This window comes from Pongo abelii, chromosome 2, assembly GCF_028885655.2.
Source record: "Pongo abelii isolate AG06213 chromosome 2, NHGRI_mPonAbe1-v2.0_pri, whole genome shotgun sequence".
NCBI lineage: Eukaryota > Metazoa > Chordata > Mammalia > Primates > Hominidae > Pongo > Pongo abelii.
This window is the reverse complement of record NC_085928.1, coordinates 206,293,734-206,308,603: the sequence shown is the minus strand read 5'-3', so window position 1 is coordinate 206,308,603 and position 14,870 is coordinate 206,293,734. Positions and strand designations below refer to the sequence as shown.

Sequence of the window (14,870 nt, the reverse complement as noted above, 5' to 3'; positions counted from 1 at the left end):
TAGCCTGGGAGGTCTCGTCCCACAGCCTCAATGGGGAGGCAGAGTCACCCACTGGCTATTTTTCCAGCCTCAGCAGACATCTCTATAACTGCTGTCACACTTTTGCTAATTTTACTGAAAGATGCAACAAAATCCCTGGGAATAAGCTGTGATGTGAGCTGCCTTCAGCTTCTGATACGATTCCTCCTTCGAAGACACGTACCAGCCCCCGCATGGGACTTTGCTGGTCACTTCATATTCCACTGGAGGCCACTGCCGAGGTCTGCAGGAAGCCCGTGGGTCTTGAAGAGCTAAACTGAAAGGTTAGCCAACTCCAGAGACTGACCTTCTCGGAAGAGTCTGATCACTTTTCTCGTTTCTTAAGGAGTGGTTAGTAACATAGGCAAAGCCAGAATTTCCCATAGCTGGCTAGGGAGGGAAAGACAATTTTTGTCCTAGTTACATTTGCCAAAGCAAAACAAAATAACAAAGCATAACTGTTCTCCACTGTCCACAGCTTCCATAATCGATCTGCACGGCCAGACCTCCTGGGTCCCCTACCCTGGGCCCTGCTCGCTCACAGGCCAGGGTGTCTGCAGGAGGGCCTCCATTCTAGGTTGAGATCCAGTGCTCTCCTGTGGTCCAGGATTATTGCTATTTCCATTTCTTTTTTTTTTTTTAGGTAAAAAATTATTTAACCATGCTGCATATATACAACAATATCAATATATACAACTTGAACAAATACAATTTATACATAAGGTACAATGAAAGCGTGGTTTTGAAATTGATGCAGCTGACTTACTATTCACTTTGTAATTTTGGCCAGTATACAGTATTGCAGTAATACTGCTGAAGTTATTAATTATTTAAATTAGTTAGATTACAGCATAAGTTTAAGGGCACTAGAAAATCTATGTTTTCCCAGCCTGGGCAACATGGTAAAAACGCATCTCTACAAAAAATACAAAAATTGGCCTGATGTTGTGATGCATGCCTGTAGTCCCAGGTACTTGGGGGACTGAGGCAGGAGCACTGCTTGAACCTCAGGAGGTTGAAGCTGCAGTGAGTGGGGATCGCACAACTGCACTGTAGCCTGGGTGATAAAGTGAGAACAAGAAAGAAAGAGAAAGAGAGAGAAAGAGTGAGGGAGGGAGGAAGGAGAAAGAAAGAAAGAAAAAGAAAGGAAGAAAGGAAGGAAGGAAGAGAAAGAAAGGAAACAAAGAAAGAGAGGGAGAAAGAGAGAGGGAAGGAGGAAGGGAGGAAGGTGAAAGAAAGAAAGAGAAAGAAAGAAAAAGAAAGATCTATGTTTTCTTCCATTCTTCTAGGTTTTTTGTTTTTGTTTTTGTTGAGACAGAGTTTTGATCTTGTTGCCTAGGCTGGAATGTAGTGGCGCGATCTCGGCTCACTGCAACCTCTGCCTCCTGGGTTCAAGCGATTCTCCTTCCTCAGCCTCCCAGGTAGCTGGGATTACAGGCATGCATGCCTGGCTAATTTTGTAATTGTAGTAGAGACAGGGTTTCACCATGTTGGTCAGGCTGGTCTTGAACTCCTGACCTCAGGTGATCCACCCACCTTGCCCTCCCAAGATGCTGGGATTACAGGCATGAGCCACTGCACCTGGCCTCTCTTCGTATTTTTAAGAACAAGGAATAATTAAAAAGAAAACAAATGTGTACATTAGGAAATTGAGCAGACACTGGCTTACTTAAACGTAAACTCTACCCATTCTTTAATTCACAGCCCTGTAGGAAAGAGGACTTTCCTTGAGATTAGAGTGAAGGGGAAAGATATTAAAAACAGACTAAAAAGAAACAGAAGCAAAGCAAAAAAAGAGAAAAAAAGCCCAAACCATAATCATGGTTTTAAAAATATGTTACAGATGAAGTAGCACCACCCCCTACCACAAAGTCACCTTAAATTTTTGCTGCAAAAAAATTCCCCTTTCTCCAGAAAGTGAATGAAATAGCATATGGAATGGATTCCATTCATGGGGCAAGTGTGTGATGCAACCTCCTCGCCTTATTACATTTCTGCTTTACAATAATCTAAACACAAACAGAGAATACAATTATATTTTAACACCCTAACTATTGGTATATGTAACATAAGGATTCTTAAAGAACACACTGTAAACCAGTAACTCTACCAAGCCTCCTTTTTTAGTAGAGACGGGGTTTCACCATGTTGGCCAGGCTGGTCTCGAGCTCTTGACCTTGAGATCCTCCTGCCTCAGCCTCCCACAGTGCTGGGATTACAGGCGTGAGCCATCACGCCCGGCCCAAACTTTCTTTAAGATCTCGGTCTTTCCCTGTGGTTCCTCTTGCAAACTGATATATTTTCCTTCAGTTTCCAAGCGTTCTCACCACTTTCCCTCAAGTTCTCTGCGAAGTTGCTCTGCTCTTTTCCTCCTTTCTTCCAGTTCCATATGAGATTCTTCAAGAAGTTTCTCTTGTTCCTCGGCTTTGGCCAACAAATCAACACCACCACCAATTACCTTCTTCTCCAGGGCAGAGAACTTTTCTGGCAAAGACTGATGCTCTTGTTGGGTTTGAAGATCTTTTTTCCTGTTTCTCGAATTTAGCTGCAGCCTTGTTTCTTCTTCTTCCACATCAAGCTTTGTTTCAAGTGCCTTTCTCTCCGCATCCGCTGTCGCCAGCGTTTCAACCGTCTTCTCTGGGGAGACTTTATTTTTTCCCTTTTTTTCATTTTCTCTTCATCTTCTCCAATCTTACCCTCTTCATTGTCATCTCCATCTGACCCACTGACATCACAGCCTGATATTTCTTCCCCTTCTGTGAGCTTCTTTTTCAGGTCTTCTATTTCTTTCTGAAATTGATGAAGCAAAGCATCCTTCAGATCTCCATTAATTCTAGCTTTATTTTTAATACTTTTTTTTTGAGACAGTCTTGCTCGGTTGCCTAGGCTGGAGTGCAGTGGCGCGATATCAGCTCGCTCCAACCTCCGCCTCCTGGGTTCTAAGCCATCCTCCTGCCTCAGCCTCCTGAGTAGCTGGGATGGCAGGTGCCCACCACCACGCCTGGCTAATTTTGTATTTTTAGTAGAGACGGGGTTTTACCATGTTGGTCAGGCTGCTCTCCAGCTCCTGACCTTGTGATCCAACCCCCTCGGCCTTCCAGAGTGCTGGGATTAAAGGCGTCAGCCACCATGTCCAGCCCCATGGAATGATTTTTAAACTACTGAAGTATAAAATGATTTTTTTAAATTTATTGATCGGCATCATGACCCCCTCCCGTGCCAGGCAGACCACCCTGCTCGGGTGCAGCCCAGTGACGCTGGGCGCGTGGAAGAGCTTGCCAGGGACTCTGTGCGCAGGCGCACCCTTGGTTTTTCTGCCTGTTTCCCACTAGCTGTTTTTTTTTTTTTTTTTTGAGACAGGGTCTGACTCTGTTCCCCAGGCTGGAGTGCAGTGCCGCGATCTCGGCTCAAGCAGTCTTCCCAGGTCAGCCTCCAAACCCACTAGTTTGTTTGTTTGTTTGTTTGAAACGGAGTCTTACTCTGTCGCCAGGCTGGAGTGCAGTGGTGCAATCTCAGCTCACTGTAACCTCTGCCTCCCTGCCTCAGCCTCCCGAGTAGCTGGGACTACAGGTGCCCACCACCACGCCCAACTAATTTTTTGTATTTTTAGTAGAGACAAGGTTTTGCCATGTTGGCCAGGATGGTCTTGATCTCTTGACCTCGTGATCTGCCCGCCTCGGCCTCCCAAAGTGCTGGGATTACAGTGTGAGCCACCACACCCAGTCTGTTATTTAACATTTTAAAAGGAGAGGATAAAGAAAAACAACAGGCTGAGTGCGGTGGCTCATACCTGTAATCCCAGCACTTTGAGAGGCCGAGGCAGGCGGATCACCTGAGGTCAAGAGTTCGAGACCAGCCTCCCCAACATGACGAAACCCCGTCTCTACTAAAAATACAAAAAATTAGCTGGGCGTGGTGGCAGGCGTCTGTAGTCCCAGCTGCTTGGGAGGCTGAGGCAGGAGAATTGCTTGAACCAGGGAGGTGGAAGTTGCAGTGAGCAGAGATCACGTCACTGCACTCCAGCCTGGGCGACAAGAGTGAAACTCCATGAAAAAAAAAAAAAAAAGAAAAGAAAAAGGAAAGGAACACATTATAGGGAAAGGAAAATATTTGCAACAAATCTGACAAAAGTGTCCCTATCAGTATCAGTATTTAATGAAAACACTCACCTAGATTGATAAGAAAAATACTAAGATCCTAACTGGATGGACTTGTTTATACAATTGACTATGAGACACACACACGCACACGCACACTCACACACACACGCACACACACACACACGTACACAGACACGCACGCGCACACACATGTACACACGCACGCACACACACACACGCACGCACCCTCACACACACACCCCCCCAGGAAAAATAACTATTTAACTCTCAAAAGTGGTAAAAAAAAATACATTAAAATACATGGAATGATTTTTTTTTTTTTTTTTAAGACAGAGTCTTGCTCTTGCCACCCAGGCTGGAGTACGATGGCTTAATCTCGGCTCACTGCAACCTCTGCCTCCCGGGTTCAAGTGATTCTCCTGCCTCAGCCTCCTGAATAGCTGGGATTACAGGCGCTCACCACCATGCCCGGCTAATTTTTGTATTTTTAGTAGAGATGGGGTTTCACCATGTTGGCCATGTTGGTCTTGAACCCCTGACCTCAAGTGATCCGCCCACCTTGGCCTCCTGAAGTGCTGAGATTATAGGCATGAGCCACCGTGCCTGGCCCCATGGAATGATTTTTAAACTACTGAACTATAAAATGATTTTTAAAAATACTTCCCAATGCTTGCAAAGATTTGGTGAAAGTGGCACTTTCATACATTTCTAGGTGCAATTTTTTTTTTTTTTTTTTTTTGAGACAGGGTCTCACTCTGTCACCCAGGCTGGAGTGCAGTGGTGCCATCATGGCTCACTACAACCTCCACCTCCTGGGCTCAAGCCATCCTCCCGCCTCAGCCTCCTGAGTAGCTGGGACTACAGGCACTTGCCACGATGTCCGGCTAATGTTTTTATAGCGACAGGGTTTCACCGTGTTGCCCCAGGCTGGTCTCAAGCACCTGGGCTCAAGCAATCTGCCCACCTCTGCCTCCCAAAGGGCTAGGATTACAGGTGTGAGTCACTGTGCCCAACTGAGGTGCAAATTTTTGAAAAGTAATTTGGTAATGTGTGTTAAGAGCCACCAAGGATTTCTACACATTGATGTAGTAATACTACTTCTGGGAATCTATCCTAGGGAAATACTAAAAGAGAAGGAAAAGTTGTAGGCATAGTTTCCATGGCAACTATTTAGAGTAGTGAAACAAGCAAACCAAGCAAAAACAATAATCTAAATATTCAACAACAAGGGAAAAGTTGGCTGGGCGCGGTGGCTCACACCTGTAATCCCAGCACTTTGAGAGGCTGAGGCGGGCGGATCATCTGAGGTTGAGAGTTTGAGACCAGCCTGACCAACATGGAGAAACCTGTCTCTACCAAAAAAGTACAAAATTAGCTGGGCGTGGTGGCGGGTGCCTGTAATCTCAGCTACTCCGGAGGCTGAGGCAGGAGAATTGCTTGAACCCAGGAGCCGGAGGTTGCAGTGAGCCGAGATTGCGCCATTGCATTCCAGCCTGGGCAACAAGAGAGAAACTCTGTCTAAAAAATAATAATAATAAGGGAAAAATTTGTTAAATTATGGTATAACTACTTGATGAAGCTCTTCCCTTAAAATTAAAGACACATAGTAATATTAAACATGTTTAATATAGCAAATAAAACAACAGACTACAAAATTGTATCTACAGTGTGGTTTCAGCTATGTAAAAATATATGTAGATGAGAAAATTAGGAGCAAAAAATTATTAAGTTTACCTATGGAGAAGGAGGGTTATATGTGATTTTCTAGTATACGTGATTTTATTTTATTATTTATTTATTTTTCTTTTTTCTTTTTTTTTTTTTTTTTTTGAGATGAAGTTGAGCTCTTGTCCCCCAGGCTGGAGTACAATGGCTTAATCTTGGCTCACTGCAACTTCTGCCTCCCAGGTTCAAGCGATTCTCCTGCCTCAGCCTCTCGAGTAGCTGGGATTACAGGCGCCTGACACCATGCCCAGCTAATTTTTGTATTTTTAGTACAGATGGGGTTTCACCATGTTGGCCAGGCTGGTCTCGAACTCCTGACCTCAGGGGATCCTCCCACCTTGGCCTCTCAAAGTGCTGGGATTACAGGCGTGAGCCACCGCGCCCAGCCTATTTATTTATTTTTTGAAATGGAGTCTTGTTCTGTCACCCAGGCTGAAGTGCAGTGGTGCGATCTTGGTTCACCGCAACTTCTTTCTCCCAGGTTCAAGCAATTCTTCTGCCTCAGCCTCTGGAGTAGCTGGGATTACAGGCATGTGCCACCACGTCCAGCTAATTTTTGTATTTTTTGGTAGAGATGGGGTTTTGCCATGTTGGCCAGGCTGATCTTGAACTCCTGACCTCAAGTGATCCACCCGCCTTAGCCTCCCAAAGTGCTGGGATTATGGGCGTGAGCCATTGCACCTAGCCCTAATATATGTAATTTAATTATAAATTAAATGTATATAATATATACATTTAATTATAAATTAAATATAATTAATATATGTGATTTTCTAATGTCAGATTTTAAAAAACATTTGTATATTGCTTTTTTTTTTTAAAGTAAGAACGGGAAGAATGGAGAAAGAGAGAGCGAGTGCATGTGTCTCCCGGCTGCAGGTATTTTGGACACTCCCACCCCTGCCTCATGCCGGCACTCAGCCTCAGTCCTGAAATCCTGCATGCAGTGTGTGGGCTCTGGGCCCCAGCTCCTCCGCAGGAGGAGGGGAGCAGACAGGGGAAGCAGCTCCTGACAGGGAGGGCAGATGAGGGTGGAGGAGAGGACAGTGTGTCCTGGCCCTTTCGTCCACCACTGGGTTCCTGCTCCACCTATTCCGATCCCACCACCCTTCAATAACCACTCACATCTGAGGATCTGATTGACTGGCCAGCGTCGCTCCTGCTCGTGCCCTCCAGATGGGAACCCGACAAGGCAGGGAGCCAGGGTCAGGCCCAGAAACCTGCCTAGAACTTCAGCATCCAGCCAACCAGCTGCACTGATGAACTGACAATCCACCCAGGGCTGGCCGGGGCCGCTTGGAGGCCCAGATCTCTTCCGCTGAAGGGCGAGGGGGAGGAGGGAGACAACTGGATGTTTGCTTCATCTCCCTCTGCCAGAGACCCCTTTCCTTTCTTGGCCTGGCTAATTCCTACCGTCTTGAAAAACTCCGCAGAGGGGCCACCTGCTGTGTGACGCCTTCCTCAATACCTGCCTCCCTCCCGGGCTGGCTCCCGCTGGGGACACCGGGAGGACAGAAACAGGCTGCAGCTTAGCAAACATGAGCTGATGGAAAAGAAAATTACTTGTTTGTGACTTCCTTGGTCTCACTTCTCCCTGGGCCCCAAATCCTCTGCACCACCCATGCTGTCTTTCAAAGAACAGCTCCTCTTTTTCTGCATCTGTTGAAATCAAGAAATAGAAATAAAGAACAGCTTCCTCAGCCCACTTAGGGAGCATGGGGAGGGGAGCAGTGTGCTGCTGCGTGAAATACTCGTTTGTTATTTGAAGCCACTTGGTTTTGGAGTCATTTGTTAGGCAGCAGCAGATGACTGACAGACCCTCCTCCTTTCACGGGTGTTCTCTCAATACATCTTTTCATTCACTTCTAACCCTGTCATGCCTTCAGCTTTTCAGACTGGAAAACACAGGTGTAAACATAACAGTCAAAACAACCAGCTCTTACTGAACACCTACCTGTGGGACACACTTCTAATCACGTACCGTTTGAGTTAATCCTGCAGCCATCCTGTGAGAGAGTCCTGTGGTTCCCATTTTACAGATGGGAAACACACACAGATGTTAACTCATTTGAATGTGGAGAGAGAAGTTAGAACGGCAGAAACAACTGTGGTGACTGCAGGGGTTCTTGTTTCGGCTCTGCCATGTGACTCTGGACAAGCCATTTCACACCTCCAGGCCTCAGTTTATTTTTATTTATTTATTATTTTTATTTTTACTTATTATTTTTTGAGACAGAGTCTAACTCTGTCACCCAGGCTGGAGGGCAATGGTGATCTCGTCTCACTGCAACCTCTGTCTCCTGGATTCAAGTGATTCTCTTGCCTCAGCCTCCCGAGTAGCTGGGATTATAGGCACCTGCCACCACACCCAGCTAATTTTTGTATTTTTAGTAGAGACGAGGTTTCACCATTTTGGCCAGGCTGGTCTCGAACTCCTGACCTCAGGCGATCCGCCCGCCTCAGCCTCCCAAAGTGCTGGAATTACAGGCATGAGCCACTGTGCCTGGCCCAGACCTGAGTTTCTTCATGTTTCTAAAGCAGCATACCTAACTACACACTACATCACTGGACCCTGAGGTCCCTTTTATGATGGTAACAAGGATAACAATAAGGTATCACTAGGATTCTGAGAGTTAGACTCGTAAAACCAACATAGACCAATGGACCAGATCACACACAGATCCATATGTACGTGTGTGTGTGTGTGTGTATGTGTGTGTGTGTGTGTATACAAACATACAACACAAATGCCAACTGGAGTCATTCTTTCCATGGGGCCTAGAAATAAGAATGGATCAAGCCCGTTCTGCCTCCCTCGTCAAGTACAAGGTTCTCCCGAGACCCCTAGAATCCTTCGGTGGGGGTGACGCTCTCGTGCCGCCTCCAGCTCCCATGTCCCAAGACCCTGAGAATCCTTCGGTGGGGGTGACGCTCTCGTTGCCGCCTCCGGCTCCCAAGTCCCGAGACCCCGAGAATCCTTTGGTGGGGGTGACGCTCTCGTTCCGCCTCCGGCTCCCAAGTCCCGAGACCCCTAGAATCCTTCGGTGGGGGTGATGCTCTCGTGCCGCCTCCGGCTCCCAAGTCCCGAGACCCCTAGAATCCTTCGGTGGGGGTGACGCTCTCATGTCTCCTCCAGCTCCCAAGTCCCGAGACCCCTAGAATCCTTCGGTGGGGTGATGCTCTCATGCCGCCTCTGGCTCCCATGTCCTGCCTGTGACGTCTTGGGCTCCACATCCCACGAGGCATTTCTGCTTCGTCCTCTGTCCCTGCGTCAATCCCGGTGTGAGACTTGGCGTTTCTCTTTGATTTCTGCCCCCATGCCCCATCTCCGTGAGGCACTCGCCTGCTGGAGAGCTCTGACTGTGATCTCCAGGCCACTGGCCATGCTGCGTGACCAGCTGCTGCCTGTCGCCAAGAGGTGGGCAGTCTCTCCCCCAACCCCTCACCCTGCTGCCCTCCACCAGAGCCTCCGCCTCCTGCTGCTGCGTGGATTACCGGATAAAATACAGGACCTTCAGCCACGTTGAATTTCACATAAATGACAAATCTTCTTTAGTATAAGGGTTCCCAAATCTTGTATGTGATTATAATACTTAAAAAAAGATCATCTACCATTTATATGAAAGTAAAATTTAACTGGATATTCTCTATTTTTATTTACTAGATCTGGCTTCGTCTTCCTTTCCAAGGCTCTCCTCACCCCTCCCTCCCAGATCACCCGACCCCGCAGATTTTGGCCACTCTGTAAACTGGAGCAATTCTGGTCTCCCCAGACCTCACCCCAAAACTCAGCCCAGGTCCACGCCTCTGTGTCTAAATCCCTTCGGGACATCTGCTCCTTTATTAGTTCAGGGCACCTACAGTTTATGTTTTTGTGTTTAATCCCTGTAACCTGTTCATTTTGTCCCTGTGTTGTTGGTGTGGTATTTCTGTTGCACAGAAAGGCCTCCCGGGCTGACATCAGGGTGGAGCAGGCCCTCAGTGCCTAGGCAGCATCAGTGACGTGGATCGAGAAAGGATGTACCCGAAAAGCCGGTCAAAGGAGAACAAGAAGGGGGCATCCTGGGTGGCTGCTCCCAGGAAAAAGCCTGGTGGGAGGGCAGGCTCCTTGGACACGGGGACCCAGCTCCCCACCTCAGAGAGGCCTGGGAAATCATTCCTGGCAGTCGCCCGGCCTTGCCCATCGGATAGTATTAGGGAGGGTGAGGGAAAACACTTCGTGGTCAGATCAATTTGGAAAACTTCCTGTAAAGTCGTGTTTGTTTCAGAGCTTTGACTAGGCTGATGCGCAGTGTGAATTTCCAGAAGTGGGTGAGCGCACAGCCTTCTGCAAGCTTCATTATCCACAGAGTCTTTTTTTTTCTTTTTTTGGAGAGCTGTTCATGCAAGAATGCTCTGTTTTGGGAAACACAGCCTCACACCCTCCTCTCCCCTAATCCTGTTTCTAGGCTCATCAAGCTTTCCAATTTGAGTCTTCAGATAGATGGACAGACCCACACAGGGGACAACAAATCAACCGGCAAATGAAGCATTCAGCCAGCTTGGGAGTTCTGCTTTCCATTTTAAATTAATACACTGGCCTTCTGGTTTGTACATCGGTTGTCCTCCCATGGGTCTGGCTGGCAGGCGTTGTTTTCTGAGGGGCTGGCTGTGTCCGGGCAAGGCGGAGACCTCAATCCTGGGCTGCTGGGATGGGCCAAAGTGACCTTCGATGGAGCATCTCCCAGCTCTAGAACTACAGGGATTTATGAAACGTGGATCTTTCCTGAATGTTAAATTTGCTGAGGGCCAAAGGGGTCAACCATCTCAGCAATGGGCAGGGGCCAGAGGTGCACGAGGGAGGAGAGAAGTGAGGAGTAGAAGAACGACAGATCAGGGTACAGGAGATCAGGCACGGGCAGGCAGGACAGGGGCCTGATGCGGGAGGGCAGTGGTGGGGACAGTGTGGGGAACAGGAGGTGGGGAGGAAGCAGGCTGCCATGCAGGCTGACCCCAGGAGAACCAGCCGGGAGGAGAGGTGTTTCCCCGTCCGGGAGGGCTGAGAGATGGCCGAGGCTCTGCTGCAGCCCTGGTAGAGGCCAACCCTGGGAAAGCCTCCGTTCTGAGCTCTGGCTCCTGGGGAGGAAGAGCCAGCCGCCAGTGAGAGCCCTGCTGGGGTTCTAGGTGGCAGCAGGAAAGCTCTGGGAATCCGGGAGTCAGAGCCTCCTGGGCCTTATCTTCCTGTTTGGACGTTACTTTCATTGGCCACTGCTCTGGTCCTGCTGGCCCGTCCTGGGTGTGAAAGGAGAGGGGGGCTCCTTGTGGGCCTGTGGAGAAGGGCGAGACCCCTTTCTAGAAGACCTCCTCGGCCTCCACTTCTGCCAGGACATCCATGGCGGCCGATTCCATTTCCCCACCCCCCGGCGCACCTGAGCTCACAGCTGCCCATTCTTCTGCTAGTAGACGGAGCTGGGACAGGCCTGCCACTCCCTGCACCCCCCCAACCCCCACATGTCCCGGCCCCGTCCCTGGATACCGTCAGGGCCTGTTCCCCACCCAGTTCTCAGAGCAGCCCGGAATGAAACTGTATTTGAAACATCCCCTTACTTCCTTGTTCCTCTTGGTACCCGATCACCTCGGTCCCAGCCCCAAAATGCTCATTGTACCAGCATCCTCCAGAATCAGAGACCCACCCAGGCAGACTCAGAGTCTGACAGTGTCAGAGCTGAACGGGGTACTGACCGACTAGCTCAACCTCATTTCACAGACGAGGAAACTGAGTTGCAGGGTGGGGAGGAGCCAGCAAAGGCGGCACGGCAGTGAGACCGTCCCCATTTGGGGACCTCCGTGACCTCCCCGAACCGAACAGCGCCCATGACAGAGGGTCCTCTATCCAAATCCAAAGGCCAAGTCCTCCAGCCTCCAAGTGGTCGATGACAGCAGGGGCCACGCTGCCCCATAACCTCTCTGAGTGCCAGGACCACCCGGCCTCCTCGGCTGCCCAGTGGCGAGTCCAGCTCGGCCTCCTCCCGGGCCCCCCCCCCACATTTTCTGACTTCACATAGGTCATTGGGTAAACGGTGTCACCTGCATGAGCCTCAGTGTATCCATCTGGGAAAGGGGAAGAACCTCCCAGCAGGTTCTTCTCACAGTGGTATTGCAAAGCGAAAATGAGATTCGGATGCAGACGCACGTGGGGAGGGAGCCTGTGGGGCCTCTTCTAAGGCAAAAACCCGTAACACACACGACTGGCTCTGCTCAGACCATCGGCTCTGGGGCTGCCTCGTCCCATGTGGGCTCTGGCCTTGCTGACACCGTTCCCTCATCTGGAGGCTCTTCCTCTGACCCTCAGCGGACCCACTTGACAGACGGTCTGATGTGCCTTCTTCCTTTAAGGAAGATGTGGTGTCCTTCTGGTTTTGGAATCAGACTGAGCTGGGTTCAAATCCTGTCTTTGAGCTGGGTTCAAATGGTTTGGGTCGCAATGGCTTCTGCTTTCTTAGAAAAAGTCCCAGATTCAGCCAGGTGCGGTGGCTCACACCTGTAATCCCAGCACTTTGGGAGGTTGAGGCAGGTGGATCATGAGGTCAGGAGTTCAAGACCAGCCTGGCCAACCTGGCGAAACCCTGTCTCTACTAAAAACACAAAAAAATTGCTGGGTGTGGTGGCGGGCGCCTGTAATCCCAGCTACTCGAGGCTGCAGTGAGCTGAGATCGCGCCACTGCGTTCCAGCCTGGGCGACAGAGCAAGACTCTGTCTTAAAAAAAAAAAAAAAAAAAGGGAAAATCCCAGATCCTTCAGATGGCGAATAACACCCTTGAAATGTCCTCATCCGGCCACTTGGGGAAACAGGTCCCAGGGCAGACTCACAGACTGAGGCTCCAGGGAGGGCACGGCCGGCCCCAGGGCCTGCACTGAAATCAGCTTCCTCAGGAGATTCTGATGCTCACAGAGCTTGGAAACCCAAAGAACCTGCCTCCTGCCCCACTGTTTAAACCCACCTCACTCATCCTACTCCCTCTGCTCCAATCCCCCTGGACTTCTTTCAGATCCTTGGATGGGCAAAGTGTCTCTCCACCTCAGGGCCTTAGCACATGCCATCCCTCGGCCCACAGCAGTCATGCCAGCCTCTGCCTGGCTAACCTCACCCTCCTCCACTGGCCCCTGGTCAGGCATCCCTCTGCCAGCCTCTCACTGCCAGCTGAAGTCGGTACCCTGCTGTACGTCCCTAGAGAGTCTCTGCTTTCCCGTCATAACACTTATCACAATTATAATTATTTGCTGGCCTTTGTGTTTATCATCTGCTTCCAGACCAGGCTGATGAGAGCAGAGACACCAGCCTTCCTCCCCACAGCCTTTATCTCTGCTTCTAGCTCCACCCCTGGCACAGATAGGCACTTAATAGACATTGTTTCAACAAGAAATGAACCTTTCAGTTTAATTTTCTCATCTGTAAAACAGGATGTTAACATCTACTTTTTAAAGATTCAGGCTAGGCACAGTGGCTGACATCTGCAATCCCAGCACTTTGGGAGGCCGAGGTGGGTGGATCACCTGAGGTCAGGAGTTCAAGACCAGCCTGACCAACATGGTGAAACCCCATCTCTACCAAAAATACAAAAATTAGCTGGGCGTGGTGACACATGCCTGTAATCCCAGCTACTTGGGAGGCTGAGGCAGGAGAATCGCTTGAACCTGGGAGGCGAAGGTTGCAGTGAGCCGAGATCACGCCATTGCACTCCAGCCTGGGTGACAGAGTGAGACTCTGTCACAAATATGAATAAATAAATAAATATTCAATGAGTAGAGATTATTTGTATATATATTTACCTGCTGTAATTTTTAAAAAATTATTTTTAATTGACAGAGATTATCTGTATTTCTGTGTACAACATGGTGGGTTTTCTCAAGTTTTTTAAACTTTTTTTTTTGTGTGTGTGGTAGACACGGGGCCTCACTATGTTACCCAGGCTGGTCTTGAACTCTTGGCTTCAAGCAGTCCTCCCACCTCCACCTCCCAAAGTGTTGGGATTATAGGTGTGAGCCACCACGCCAGCCAACATGGTGTTTTGATATATGTATACATTGTAAAATGACTACATCAAGCTAGTGAACACAGCGTTACCTTACAAATGTATGATTGTGTGTGGTGAGGACACTTTCAATCTACCCCGTCAGCCATTTTCGAGCGCACGATACACTCGCCATAGTCACCATGGTGTGCAGTAGTTTTGAAGGATAAGTTTCGAATGAGAACACTTTTTTTTTTTTTTGAGACGGAGTCTCGCTCTGTTGCCCAGGCTGGAGTGCAGTGGTGCCATCTCGGCTCACTGCAAGCTCCGCCTCCCGGGTTCATGCCATTCTCCTGCCTCAGCCTCCCCAATAGCTGGGACTACAGGCGCCCGCCACCACGCCCGGCTAATTTTTTTTGTATTTTTAGTAGAGACAGGGTTTCACCATGTTAGCCAGAATGGTCTCGATCTCCTGACCTCGTGATCCGCCCGCCTCGGCCTCCCAAAGTGCTGGGATTACAGGTGTGAGCCACCGTGCCCGGCCTCGAACGAGAACACTTTGAATCTACCCCGTCAGCCGTCTTCGAGTGCACGATACATTCACCATAGTCACCGTGGTGTGCAGTAGTTTCGAAGGATAAGTTTCAAACGTATCCTTCCAGTTTAACTGAAGTTTTGTGTCCTCTGACCAACGTCTCCCCAATCCCTCCATCTCCAGCTTCCAGTGACCACCTTTTGACTCTGTTCCTGCTGAGTGTGACTTTTTAACATTCTGCATATAACTGAGAACATGCATTATTTATCTTCTATGGGTGCTTATTCTACATCCCATAATATCGGCCAGCATTATCCATGTCACAAAACAGAATTTCCTTCTTTTTAAAAGGTACGTAGTATTCCGTCATCTATCTATGCCATGTTTTCTTTATCCATTTATTCGTTGATAGGTTGATTCCATATCTTGGCTATTGTGAATATTGCTGCAGTGAACACTGGAGTGCAGACATCTCTTTGA

General features: G+C 48.9%; 1 protein-coding gene across 1 annotated transcript in view; it reads left to right on the top strand.

Moving 5' to 3' along the window:
* The window catches only part of LOC103890336 (uncharacterized protein DDB_G0290685-like), a 28,016-nt gene extending 19,981 nt beyond the window's left edge, over nucleotides 1-8,035 (top strand). The window contains exons 5-7 of the mRNA XM_063722434.1: nucleotides 122-302; nucleotides 3,379-3,442; nucleotides 6,688-8,035. The gene's annotated coding sequence lies outside the window, so the exon portion shown is untranslated. The remainder of the gene's footprint in view (nucleotides 1-121; nucleotides 303-3,378; nucleotides 3,443-6,687) is intronic.
* Nucleotides 8,036-14,870: the final 6,835 nt, after the last annotated feature.